Source organism: Trachypithecus francoisi, unplaced genomic scaffold, assembly GCF_009764315.1.
Source record: "Trachypithecus francoisi isolate TF-2019V2 unplaced genomic scaffold, Tfra_2.0 Lachesis_group2, whole genome shotgun sequence".
NCBI lineage: Eukaryota > Metazoa > Chordata > Mammalia > Primates > Cercopithecidae > Trachypithecus > Trachypithecus francoisi.
The window spans coordinates 77601221-77613660 of NW_022681465.1; the positions used below are offsets into that span (position 1 = coordinate 77601221).

At 47.0% G+C, this 12440-nt stretch overlaps 2 pseudogenes; both read right to left on the reverse strand.

The window, feature by feature from the left end:
- Nucleotides 1-3216: 3216 nt before the first annotated feature.
- LOC117065075 lies at nt 3217-3920 on the reverse strand (annotated as a pseudogene).
- Nucleotides 3921-9440: 5520 nt separating this feature from the next.
- Nucleotides 9441-10402, reverse strand: LOC117065074 (annotated as a pseudogene).
- Between the last annotated feature and the right edge of the window lie 2038 nt (nt 10403-12440).

Consider the following 12440-nt stretch of genomic DNA (forward strand, 5'->3'; position numbering starts at 1 on the left):
AATGCCACTGACAAAAGGCCTGTTAGGCAAAAATAGTAATTTTTAGTTTCCAGGGATCATGGGTCAGCACAGAGCAGACAGCATAAAGCTGAGGGCTGACAAAAGAAAAATTAGCAACAATTGTTTTTTAAAAGGGCAAGTTACCTGAATATATAACACAATAGAAATACATTTGGAAAAATTCATTGAATGAAAATCAAAACTAAGCAAAACATAAAAAACTGACTCTGCAAAGAAGAAAATGCAAACACTTCTAAACAGTGTGGTTTCACAGCTGTAATATCGCTGTTGTTATGCCCAGACCGTTTATTCTCCGAAGAAGACCACCAGAGTCCAGAGTCAAAGCCAAGCGGCAAGGATCTTTACTGCAAGTTCGAACTTGGTCCCTCTGCTCCACAGCATACAAGAGGGCCCCGAACGATGCATGTGCTCGCTTTTTATAGCCCGATGTAAACAGGATATGTAAGGTTACAGAGAAACAAGGGAATTCTTTGGGTTACAGCATTACAATTGGTTAACATTTTAAGTTATACATTTAGCAGTTTTTTTTTATTGGTTCCCGCGCTTTCAGTAAAACCACTCCACAAACGGTTGTGACCTTATCGGGGACTCTCCAGGTGGTGTTTTTCTAAAGTTGAGACAAATGGAGGAATGTTTGCACTGGGCCCAGGAAGTTGAGACAAATGGAGGAATGTTTGCACTAGGCCCAGGAAGTTGAGACAAATGGAGGAATGTGTTTGTACTGGGCCCAGGACTGAGATATATGTTTGATTTCTTACACTGTCACACCTATATCAATATCTGCTTGATCTAAACCTGGACTTCTAAGGGATTGCAGGCACTGCTAAAACAACACTTGCTACTCCTAAAAGATCTTCTTCACCGAGATGCCCCGACATCCAGTTTAAAACTCATAGGCATGGCCGGGCGTGGTGGCTCAAGCCTGTAATCCCAGCACTTTGGGAGGCCGAGACGGGCGGATCACGAGGTCAGGAGATCGAGACCATCCTGGCTAACACGGTGAAACCCCGTCTCTACTAAAAAAAAAAAAAATACAAAAAAATTAGCCGGGCGAGGTAGCGGGCACCTGTAGTCCCAGCTACTCGGGAGGCTGAGGCAGGAAAATGGCGTAAACCCCAGAGGCGGAGCTTACAGTGAGCTGAGATCCGGCCACTGCACTCCAGCCTGGGCGACAGAGCAAGACTCCATCTCAAAAAAAAAAAAAAACTCATAGGCATAACTAAAGCAGGATAAGAAATTATGAAACCTGGCCGGGCACGGTGGCTCAAGCCTGTAATCCCAGCACTTTGGGAGGCCGAGACGGGCGGATCACGAGGTCAGGAGATCGAGACCATCTTGGCTAATACGGTGAAACCCTGTCTCTACTTAAAAATACAAAAAACTAGCCGGGCGACGAGGCGGGCGCCTGCAGTCCCAGCTACTCGGGAGGCTGAGGCAGGAGAATGGCATAAACCGGGAGGCAAGGCTTGCAGTGAGCTGAGATCCGGCCACTGCACTCCAGCCTGGGTGGCAGAGCAAGACTCCGTCTCAAAAAAAAAAAAAAAAAAAGAAATTACGAAACCTAAACTAAGAAGTCACAGGCATGGTTATGCTAGTACTGGTTTGGACTAAATCTGGACTTGCAAGAGCTAAGAAATTGCATTCCCGCGGGCACTTAGAATCCAGAAATGAACTTGTTACTCTATAAGAAATCCCTAACCCAGGACTCGCTCAGAATAAGATATTTTAAAAGCAGGATTAAGCACGTTTATCACAGGCAAAATAAACTGATACTTGTTTCACTTAAATTCAGATTTGCTGTGCAGAGAAATCACAATCAGGGCTATATTCCAATGTGTAGGAGGTTTAAAAATCCCATCAAGGCAGACAAAGCAGGCAGGGCCAACCCAAACCTCCTCAGCCTACTGAAATTGCTAAAGCAAGTTGTGGTATGATTAAATAATTGACAGTTTTATTATAAACCACACTATTTATTCCAAAGAAAAAAAAACAGGAAGGGCTGCTATACCTAAGACCCATGAATAAGTAGTCTTATTTATTTATTTATTTGTTTGTTTGTTTGTTTATTTACAGACAGGGTCTCGCTCTGTTGGATTGCAGTGTCGCAAACTCGACTCACTGCAGCCTAGACCTCCTGAGCTCAAGTGGTCCTCCCATCTCAGTCTTCCAAGTACCTGAGACTACAGATGCATGCCACCATGCCCGGCTAATCTTTGCATTTTTTGTAGCAATGAATCTCACCATATTGCCCAGGCTGGTCTCAAACTCCCGCGCTCAAGCAATCCACGTGCTTCAGCAGCCCAAATTGCTGGGATTACAGGTATGAGCCATGCTGTACCGTCTGAAAAAACAATCTTTGGAAGTGGTCATCGGTGTGGTTGTATTAATATAAGTAATTGCCTGGTCCTGAGAAGTAGCAGACTGATGAACCCCTCAATTTTTTTTTTTTTTTGAGATAGAATCTTGCTCTGTCGCCCAGGCTGGAGTGCAGTGGTGCAATCTCGGCTCACTGTTAGCTCCTCCCGGGTTCATGCCATTCTCCTGGCTCAGCCTCCCAAGTAGCTGGGACTACAGGTGCCCGCCACCACCCCCGGCTAATTGTGTGTGTGTGTGTGTGTGCGTGTGTGTGTATTTTTTAGTAGAGACAGGGTTGCACCGTGTTAGCCAGGATTATCTTGATCTCCTGACCTCGTGATCCGTCCGCCTCGGCCTCCCAAAGTGCTGGGATTACAGGTGTGAGCCACCGTGCCCGGCCAAACCCCTCAATCTTATGACTGTGAATAAAATACCTCAGTGTGAAACACAATGAATTGCTATACTGTAAAAACAAAGGCAGTTGTTAAAACAAAAATAAAATTAGTAATTAAAAAGACGTTCTAATAACCCAACGATGTGAAATAAAATTAAATGAAAACAAATATGATATATTTAAAAAGCAATAACTTGAAAAATAGTACAAATATAATTAAAAATAGAATGGAAAACAAAGTTTAAATATGCCAACATTCTGAATAATTCTAAAATCATAAAATAGATTTCCCAGAGTTGAAACGGATAGAAATAAAATTGCTAAATGAAACATATAATGAAATAAACATAAAAGTTCAAAATAAAAGGAAACTGCAATAAGCGACTGGACACCATGGAGAAAGGTCAGGAAAAAGAAAATTTTAAAATTGACCATGAGCACTGAAAGCACATCTAAATGTATTTTTACTTTCTAAATGAAGACATTTTGTAACTGAGAATCTTTTCAAGGAGGAGAATCCAAAATGGCTCCTGCTGCTATCTAAAGCTCCTTGGCTCCAAAGGTCCCTGGGCAGCACCCCCAGCGTACAGAGAATGGGCATAACCAAGGTGACGAATCCACTCCAGGCAGCCTGAGAAACCCGGGTGGTGGCACCACCACTTCAAGACAGGAGGATGGCGGCACCCTGAAAGGCGCCCGCCTTCAGAGGCCTGGGTTTCATGCTATTTGTCCCTGGAGTGGGGAGGACTGCACCAGGGAAGCTGCTGGAGTGTGAATCTGTGGGCTTCCTCTGAGCGGTCCACCTCTTCTACAGGTGCCTCTTACAGTTTCTGTGTCCAGGGCCAACTGAACTCGTGGGCTCCACTGTACTTGGTTCTAAGGTGCCCTGAACTCTGGGAAAGAGTCCGTTTTGCGGGTGGACTCCGGGTAGCCGCCAGCAAGGACTGGAAAGCAGTCCCAAATCACAGCTGTCCAATGAGTACTCTCCTGCTACTGGATACATAGAAAGAGGCCACGGACCACAATCTTCTGAACTCACAATAGGCGGAGGCTGGGGCTCTGGCGCCACCTCTGTGGAATCCGAAACACGCTTCACACAGCCAAGAAAATGTTGCTCCATCGCTTAAGCCTCAGACCAGGAGGAAACAAATGTTTGCTCTGACCGAGAAGGGACAGCCTTCAGTGCTACCATCACTCTCTGTGGGGAAAAAAAGAGATCAGAGTGTTACTGTGTCTATGTAGAAAGAAGTAGACATAAGAGACTCCATTTTGTTCTGTACTAAGAGAAATTCTTCTGCCTTGAGATCCTGTTAATCTGTAACACTAGCCCCAACCCTGTGCTTGCAGAGACATGTGCTGTGTTGACTTAAGGTTTAATGGATTTAGGGTTGTGCAGGATGCGCTTTGTTAAAAAAAAAAAAAAAAAGTGCTTGAAGGCAGTATGCTTGGCAAAAGTCATCACCATTCTCTAACCTCGAGTACCCAGGGACATAAAACACTGCGGAAGGCTGCAGGGACCTCTGCCTAGGAAAGCCAGGTATTGTCCAGTGTTCCTCCCCATGTGATAGCCTGAAATATGGCCTCGTGGAAAGGGAAAGACCTGATCCTCAGTCCAACACCCATAAAGGGTCTGTGCTGAGGAGGATTAGTAAAAGAGGAAGGCCTCTTTGCACTTGAGATAAGAGGAGGGCATCTGTCTCCAGCTCATCCCTGGGAATGGAATGTCTTGGTGTAAAACCCAGTCTTAGGTTCTATTTACTGAGATAGGAGAAAATTGCCTTATGGCTGGAGGTGAGACATGCTGGCGGCAATACTGCTCCTTAATGCACCGAGATGTTTGTGTAAAGTCAAACATAAATCTGGCCTACGTGCACATTAAGGCACAGCACCTTTCCTTAAACTTATTTATGACACAGAGATCTTTGCTCACATGTTTTCCTCTGACTCTCCACCATTACCCTATAGTCCTGCCACATCCTCCTCTCTGAGATGGTAGAGATAGTGATCAGAAAATACTGAGGGAACTCAGAGACCAGTGCTGGTGCTGGTCCTCCCTATGCTGAGCTCTGGTCCCCTGGGCCCACCTTTCTTTCTCTACACTTTGTCTCTGTGTCTTCTTTCTTTTCTCAGTCTCTCGTCCCAACTGATGAGAAACATCCACAGGTTGTGGAGGTGCTGGCCACTCCTTCACTCTGGGTATTTATGCTTTCCAGAGCCGGTGGGCAGAGGCCAGCCAGATATTAAGAAACTCAATAGGCTGGGTGCGGTGGCTGACGCCTGTAATCCCAGCACTTTGGGAGGCCGAGGTCGGGAGTTTGAGACCAGTTTGACCAACATGGTGAAACTCCGTCTCTACTAAAAGTACAAAAATGAGCCGAGCATGGTGGTGCGGGCCTGTAATCCCAGCCACTCAGGAGGCTGAGGCAGGAGAATCACTTGAACCTGTGAGGTGGAGATCACAGTAAGCCGAGAAGGAAGGAAGGAAGGGAGGGAGGGAGGGAGGGGAAAGAAAACAAATGTAGGAACGTTGGTAGACACATGAAAAACGGTAATATGTTAGAGAGTACATAAAACCAAAACCGTAATTCGGACGGAAAAGCATAGCGAGAAAAGAAACCGAAATGAAACGGACACTAAGCAAACCTTAGACAGAAATAGTGCTACAGAACCCTGGGATTAAAGAGGGCTTCAGGGGACAAAAACAATCTGTGTCCGGGAAATAAGCACTGCTGCCACCAGAAAACTGCGCTAGGGCTCTGCCCTACTAACGACCTCGCTAACGAGAAACTGAACGTAGCAAGTGCCAGCACCCAGCGTATAGCACTGGTGTTGCCAAACAAATACTCGTTTTTGCACCGCAAATGGTGCTGCTAGAGAGAATCTGCAGACTCTTAGAAAAGGGTGGTGCTTCCCCACCCGAACATCCTGCCTGGAGGAATGAACCGACTCAGTTGAAATGTGTTTTGACATTTTAATATGTTTTAATCCGTTTAATATATTTTAACCCATTTTAATGTGTTGTGACAGAAAAAGCTCCGGCTAATGGTACTACGGAATTACTAGCAGGTACAGAGGCTCGTGCAATCACCGTTCTGCGACATAAAAACAAGCTTCCTTAAGTTCCTACGAGATACTAGCGGTGCCAGAACCCAGAAAGTGACAGCACAAAGAACTTGCCGGTCCTGCGAAAGGAAAACGTCACTTTAGGCGCTAACAATGGTGCAGCAACTGAGAAAACGCCAAGTGAGCACTACTGGCAAAAGTGCTGATGCTAATCCGTCAGCTTCGCGTAAGAAGCACAGATACCAGACAGAACTCGGGACTTAACACCAGCGAGACTGAGATTGAGCTGGGCTCTCCAGCTACTGAAAGAATGGAAGTCGAGGAACACGAAGCTGAGACACTCTCAAAATTAAAAGAAAAAAAAACACATAACATTTAAATAAAAATCTGATTTTAGGCGTAGCTAAAATTTTAGGCGTAGCTAAAATAAAATGATGGTTCACGCTTGTAATCCCAGCACTTTGGGAGGCCGGGGCAGGTGGATCACCTAAGGTCAGGAGTTTGAGACCAGCCTGGCCAATATGGAGAAAGGAACCCAGTCTCTACTAAAAATATAAAAAGTCAGCCGGATGTGGTGGCAGGCACCTGTAGTCAACAGCTACTCGGGAGGCTGAGGCAGGAGAATCGCTTGAACCTGGGAGGCGGAGTTTGCGGTGAGCTGAGATCGTGCCATTGCACCAGCCTGGGCAACAAGAGCGAAACTCTGTCAAAAAAAAAAAAAAAAAAAAAAAAGAAAAAAGAAAAAAGAAAAAAGAAAAGAAAGAAAGAATTTTAAAATCATTAAAGTCTAAAGTGCAAGTAAAAATGAAAAAGCAAACACACTGGTAACATCGTTCTCAGAGCAAAAGACACAAAAAAGCAAAAATTACAAAGAATCAACCTTACAAAGAAATTACTAACCTTGCGAAACGATGCAGTCCTACAATTAGGATATCTATGTCAGAGCTGAACCGGTATGTATTACACCTAAGTCTAAATTTTCTTCAACAAAACAAAAACAAACCAGTCGTGGTTAAACCTGTTTACTAGCGAAAAATCGCAGGAGCTGGTATATCCCTACTTGGTCCACAAGAGAAAAAGTCGAGCTGAACGAGACTTGCTACTGTCAAACAGAGCTTGGTAAAACGGAGAAATCGCATTGGCCGGCATTTCCTGACTTCCAGGGGAGTTTTAAAAACACAGGCATAGCTAAGGCGGGACCTGCTATTGCGAAAGCAAACATGATATAAGAGCTCCCCGGCATTGTTAAACTGGTCATCACTAAACCTAAGAAAATCGCAATTGCTGTTACACAGATTTCTACAGGAGTTAGACATCCCCTGCGCAGCTAAAGGAGGGCTTACTAGTATGAAACCGTAACTTGCTAGGACCAAGAAACTTGAGGCAGGGCTAACTCCGGGATTGTTTGATGAGAAATCCGAGCCTACAGGAAACCCGGAGCTGCTGGGGAAAAAATAAAGGCGGGGGGTGGGGGGACGGTCATAGGGTAACTCTGCCTTTCTAGGACGAAACAGTGACTTTCTACGACCTAGAAATCGCAGCCAGGGCTAGACCAGTGTTTGTCCTAAGTCGGGACTTCCTTGGGCTGAGAAATCACATTTTGGCTATTCCTCGACTTTGAACAGAGGCAGAAACGGCAGGCACCGCGAAATTGAAACTTGCTAAAACCAAGAAGCCAACGACTCACGAAACCGCAGGGTCCTGCGAGAGAGGCGCGAGGGGCGCAGCCAAGGGATTGGTTTCTGGAGGCCGAGTCAGAGCCGGTGCGGCGGCGCTGGAGGCGATGGGAAGAGACCGCGCCCACGCAGCTCCCCTGCCACCAGCTGTGAGGAGCGGCGGGCTCCCCCCAGCCAGCGCCGCCTCCTCCGGGAACACCAGACTCGATGCAACTGGAGCAGATGCGACGCGGCATCCCTCAGATTGGCGACCTGATCGCTGCCGCCATCGAGAAAATGAAGGCTCCCACCAACGAGCTGTGCCCCGACCAGGAAACCTCGGCTTGGCGGATGGCGGTACTGGGAGCCTGTGAGTGACGGCAGCCGATTGGGTTGTCAAGGACAACATTCGTTTTGATGCAACCAACGGTGCTGTCACCAAGAAACCATCGACTCAGAAAAAGAGAGGTTCGGCCACCAAGAAACTCCGTAGGCCGGGCGCGGTGGCTCAAGCCTGTAATCCCAGCACTTTGGGAGGCCAAGGCGGGCGGATCACGAGGTCAGGAGATCGAGACCATCCTGGCTAACACGGTGAAACCCCGTCTCTACTAAAAAATACAAAAAACTAGCCGGGCGCGGTGGCGGGCGCCTGTGGTCCCAGCTACTCGGGAGGCTGAGGCAGGAGAATGGCGGGAACCCGGGGGGCGGAGCTTGCAGTGAGCCGAGATCGCGCCACTCACTCCAGTCCGGGCGACAGAGCGAGACTCCGTCTCAAAAAAAAAAAAAAAAGAAAAGAAAAAAAAAAGAAACTCCGTACAAGTGCTGTGACAGAAAAACCTCCGGCTCGGCACCGCTGGCGAAACAGTCAATGGGAACACTGGGTCCTGCCGCTGTGACGCCTGCACTAGAGGGCCTCGGATGGAGAAAGCGACGCACAGAGACCAAGAAACTGCGCACAGCACAACCATCAGTCGACACAAGCGGAAAAGTGTCTGGTCGGCTCTCTGGGAGAAAGCGCGGATAAGAAACGGAGACTTGTTGCAGGGACCAGTGCAGCCACTGAAGGAGGTTACCCACATGGCGATGGTGCCAGCGAAACACACACTGCGGTTTGGACGACACCCATGGGTATGGCACAGAGAAACATGCGCTGTCACTAAAGTACATCCAACTCCGCGCAACCAGTGGTTCGACGATTGAGAAAGCGCCAGTTGGGCTCTACTAGAAACTTCTGAAAACAGTCCTCCCATAGCAGCTATCAGACCCACCACAGACAAACGCTTTTAGGAAGCACCCAACGGTGCTGAGACAGGCCTGGGCCAGCACAAAGCGCAGAGCGGCGCGGGTACCGAGAAACACCTGACTCGGTGAAATTAACCTCGCCGCCACCTTATCCACTGGCTTCGCAGGTTGCTACCGGCGAAGGTGCTGTGGGGAAACTGCCGACTCAATTCACCGATTTATGCTACCTGGCGCAGGCGGGGGAGGTTGTGGGGGGAGACACCAGCGAAGTTGTGAAACCAGCTGCCCTGGGACCCAAGGAGCACCTGCCCGCAGCAAATGCCCGTGCTGTTGCAAAAGCAACTTTTGGCGCAAAGAATGTTGCCGCCAGAGAGCATCCGGTAACTCTGACAGAGGAGTGGCGATGGCATTGAGAAACAGCTGGAGCCAGGAAAGGAGCGGTACAGTCACCGACCAACTGCGCGCTCGGTGCCACCAAAGTACTGCCGGCTCTACCCACTCTCGATTCTCATGTCTGTCCCCTAAAGCTTAGGAAAGTCTGGTTTCGGTTTTTTTCTTTCTTTCTTTCTTTTTTAGATAGTGTCATGCTGTTAATTTCTTGTGGCCTTGGGTAAATTCTGGAGACCGGGATTAAACCCAAGATATATTATATTTCCATCGTTAGAATAAAGATTTAGAGCTACCATCTTGAATGTAATATCACTGTTTTATTTCTTTCATGTTGTTTTTTGAAGTTTGCAAATCTTTTATATTTCCAGCTGCTGAGACAATACTTTTGAAAGCTGATGTTACCTCTAGCGGCGAAACCAGAGCCAGCTATTAAGCAGCCAGAAAGCTACAGTAATGGAATGCGTGACCATTTCTCTTTTAGCACGTTCTCTGTTTTCCTCTTCCAGAAGTTGTAAACATCTGTTTAGTTTGATTATCTGTCGTTTTGGTGAAGCTGCATCTACAACAGTTAGGTCATCTGACGTTACTTCAATTGTTGTATCTATATTTGAAATGCCATACAGAGAATCATCTCTGACCAGCTGTCCATTTTGGCGAACAGCATTTTCACTCACAGACCGCTCTCTTTTTAGTTTGCCAACTTCACAGATTTCTTCATTTTGAGGGGTTTTACAGGTCTTTCTAAATCCAGAAAATCTAGTGGTCTTTCACTTAGTGTAAGTACACGAGGTGGTGTTTTTAGTGTCATGGATTTAAAGGGAGTTGACTGAATAAGGTCAAAATCTGCTAGTCTTGAAAATGAAACATATTCATTATTTCCTGCGACAATAATCCACTCCAGGACCTGCATTATCACACTAGCATTTGGAACTCCTTGGAATCCTTGTTCCAGGTCTGCGTTTGGCGGTGCCACTTTTAATTTTTCTGGGACCTTCATTCGCTGACTAATGCCTTCAGTATATTGCATTTTGTACTGAATTTGACTAATTTCTGCCATCTCAGCAGCAGTAAGAGAAGGAAGTGCTGCCCCATTCAGCAAATATGTACCAACTACTGCTTGCTGTTAGGCACTATCTGCTTCTCTGCTTCGTGTTAAATCCTTTAACTTGCTTCAATGTGCAGGTGCTGGATTGAGAGCCACTTCTGTCCCCCTGGGCCCACAGGAGGGTCCTGGCGAGGACCGCCGCCTTCCGGCTCCTGGGGCACTCCAGTGGGCGCTCTCAGAGGCCGAGAGCACCCCCGCGCCCAGGCACAGTACCGGCGGAGCAGTCTGCAGAGGGCCAGGGCAGATGAGCGAAAGCTCTTTCATGGTTTTTAGGAACAGAAACAACACACTCAGACATGAAAAACTGGCCTGGCTTACAAGGGTTCCTGGCCTTACAGGTGAGTAAGAAATGTCACTTCCTGGCAGGCCCAGGATATTTGGAGGCCTTTGACAAAAGGAGAATTCACCGAAATCTATAGGTATTGCAGGCAAAGTATGATAGCAAGATCTTGCTTTGGTTTCCTAGCCACCAGAGGGTTTTTTGTTTTTTGTTTTTTGTTTTTTTTGAGACGGAGTCTCGCTCTGTCGCCCAGGCTGGAGTGCAGTGGCCGGATCCCAGCTCACTGCAAGCTCTGCCTCCCGGGTTCACGCCATTCTCCTGCCTCAGCCTCCCGAGTAGCTGGGACTACAGGCGCCCGCCACCTCGCCCGGCTAGTTTTTTGTATTTTTTAGTAGAGACAGGGTTTCACCATGTTAGCCAGGATGGTCTGGATCTCCTGACCTCGTGATCCGCCCGTCTCGGCCTCCCAAGTGCTGGGATTACAGGCTTGAGCCACCGCGCCCGGCCCACCAGAGGGTTTTTAAAGTGTAATTTAAGATTCCTTATGATAAGGTCCAGAAACTTAAAGAGAGCCTATGTACACAAGTGTACATAATTACTTGTGTACATAATTAGACCAAGTTTAATTACACTAACTTTATTTTGTAAAGAAATTACTTGGCCAGGTGCAATGGCTCACGCCTGCAATCCCAGCACTTTGGGAGGCCGAGGTGGAAGGATCACCTGAAGTCAGGAGTTTGAGACCAGCCTGGTCAACATAGTGAAACCCCATTTCTACTAAAAATACAAAAATTAGCCGGGTATGGTGGCAGGCACCTGTAATCCCAGCTACACGGGGGAGAATTGCTTAAACCCGGGAGGCGGAGGTTGCAGTGAGCAGAGGTCACAACATTGCACTCCAGTCTGGGTGACAAGAGTGAAACTCCATCTCAAAAAAAAAAAAAATTACTCTTATTAATACTTTGATGGTTGGGCACGGTGGCTCTGGCCTGTAATCCCAGCACTTTGGGAGGCCAAAGCAGGCAGATCACCTGAGATCGGGAGTTCAAGACCAGTCTGATCAATATGGTGAAACCCCGTCTCTACTAAGAATACAAAAATTAGCCAGGCATGGTGGCATGAGCCTGTAGTCCCAGCTACTTAGGAAGCTGAGGTAGGAGAATTGCTGGAACCTAGGAGGCAGAGAAGTTGCAGTGAGCTGAGATCGTGCCACTGTACTCCAGCCTGGCCCACAAGAGCAAAACTCCGTCTCAACACAAAGCAAAACAAAAACAACAACAACAAAATACTTTGATGATGTTTGATAGAAATGGGGGTAATTAGAGAGAGAAAAATTTTAGAATAAAACCCTAGAGTGTACCTATTATTAGATTCTAGCCCATTGTTTTTGAGGTTCTGTCATTTACCTGAAATCGAGACTGGATCTTGATTTATTTGCTGCCTTTAAGATCTGGCTATGGGTGGGCACCATGGCTAAGGCCTGTAATCCCAGCACTTAGGGAGGCCAAGGCTGGAGGATCATTTGAGCCCAGGAGTTCGAGACCAACCTGGGTAACGTGGCAAAACCCCATCTTTACAAAAAGTACATGGTGGCACATGCCTGTGGTCTAAGCCACTTGGAAAGCTGAGGTAGAGGGATTGCTTGAACCAGGGAGGTGGAGGCTGCAGTAATCCGTGTTTGTGCCACTGCACTCCAGACTGGATGACAAAGTGAGATTCTGTCTCAAAAAAACAAAAACAAAAACAAAAACAGGCTCAGTATGGCTCTTCAAACTAATATTTCAGATTTTTCTTCTACCCTTCTGACTTGGAATTGCTAAAACTAAACTACACTTTTCCTGAAGTCTTGTAAACTGAAGCTGGATGGTTTAATATAGACTGCAGAGAAATCACCACAATTCATGTATGGACTACTCAGGAATTTCACCAGAACAC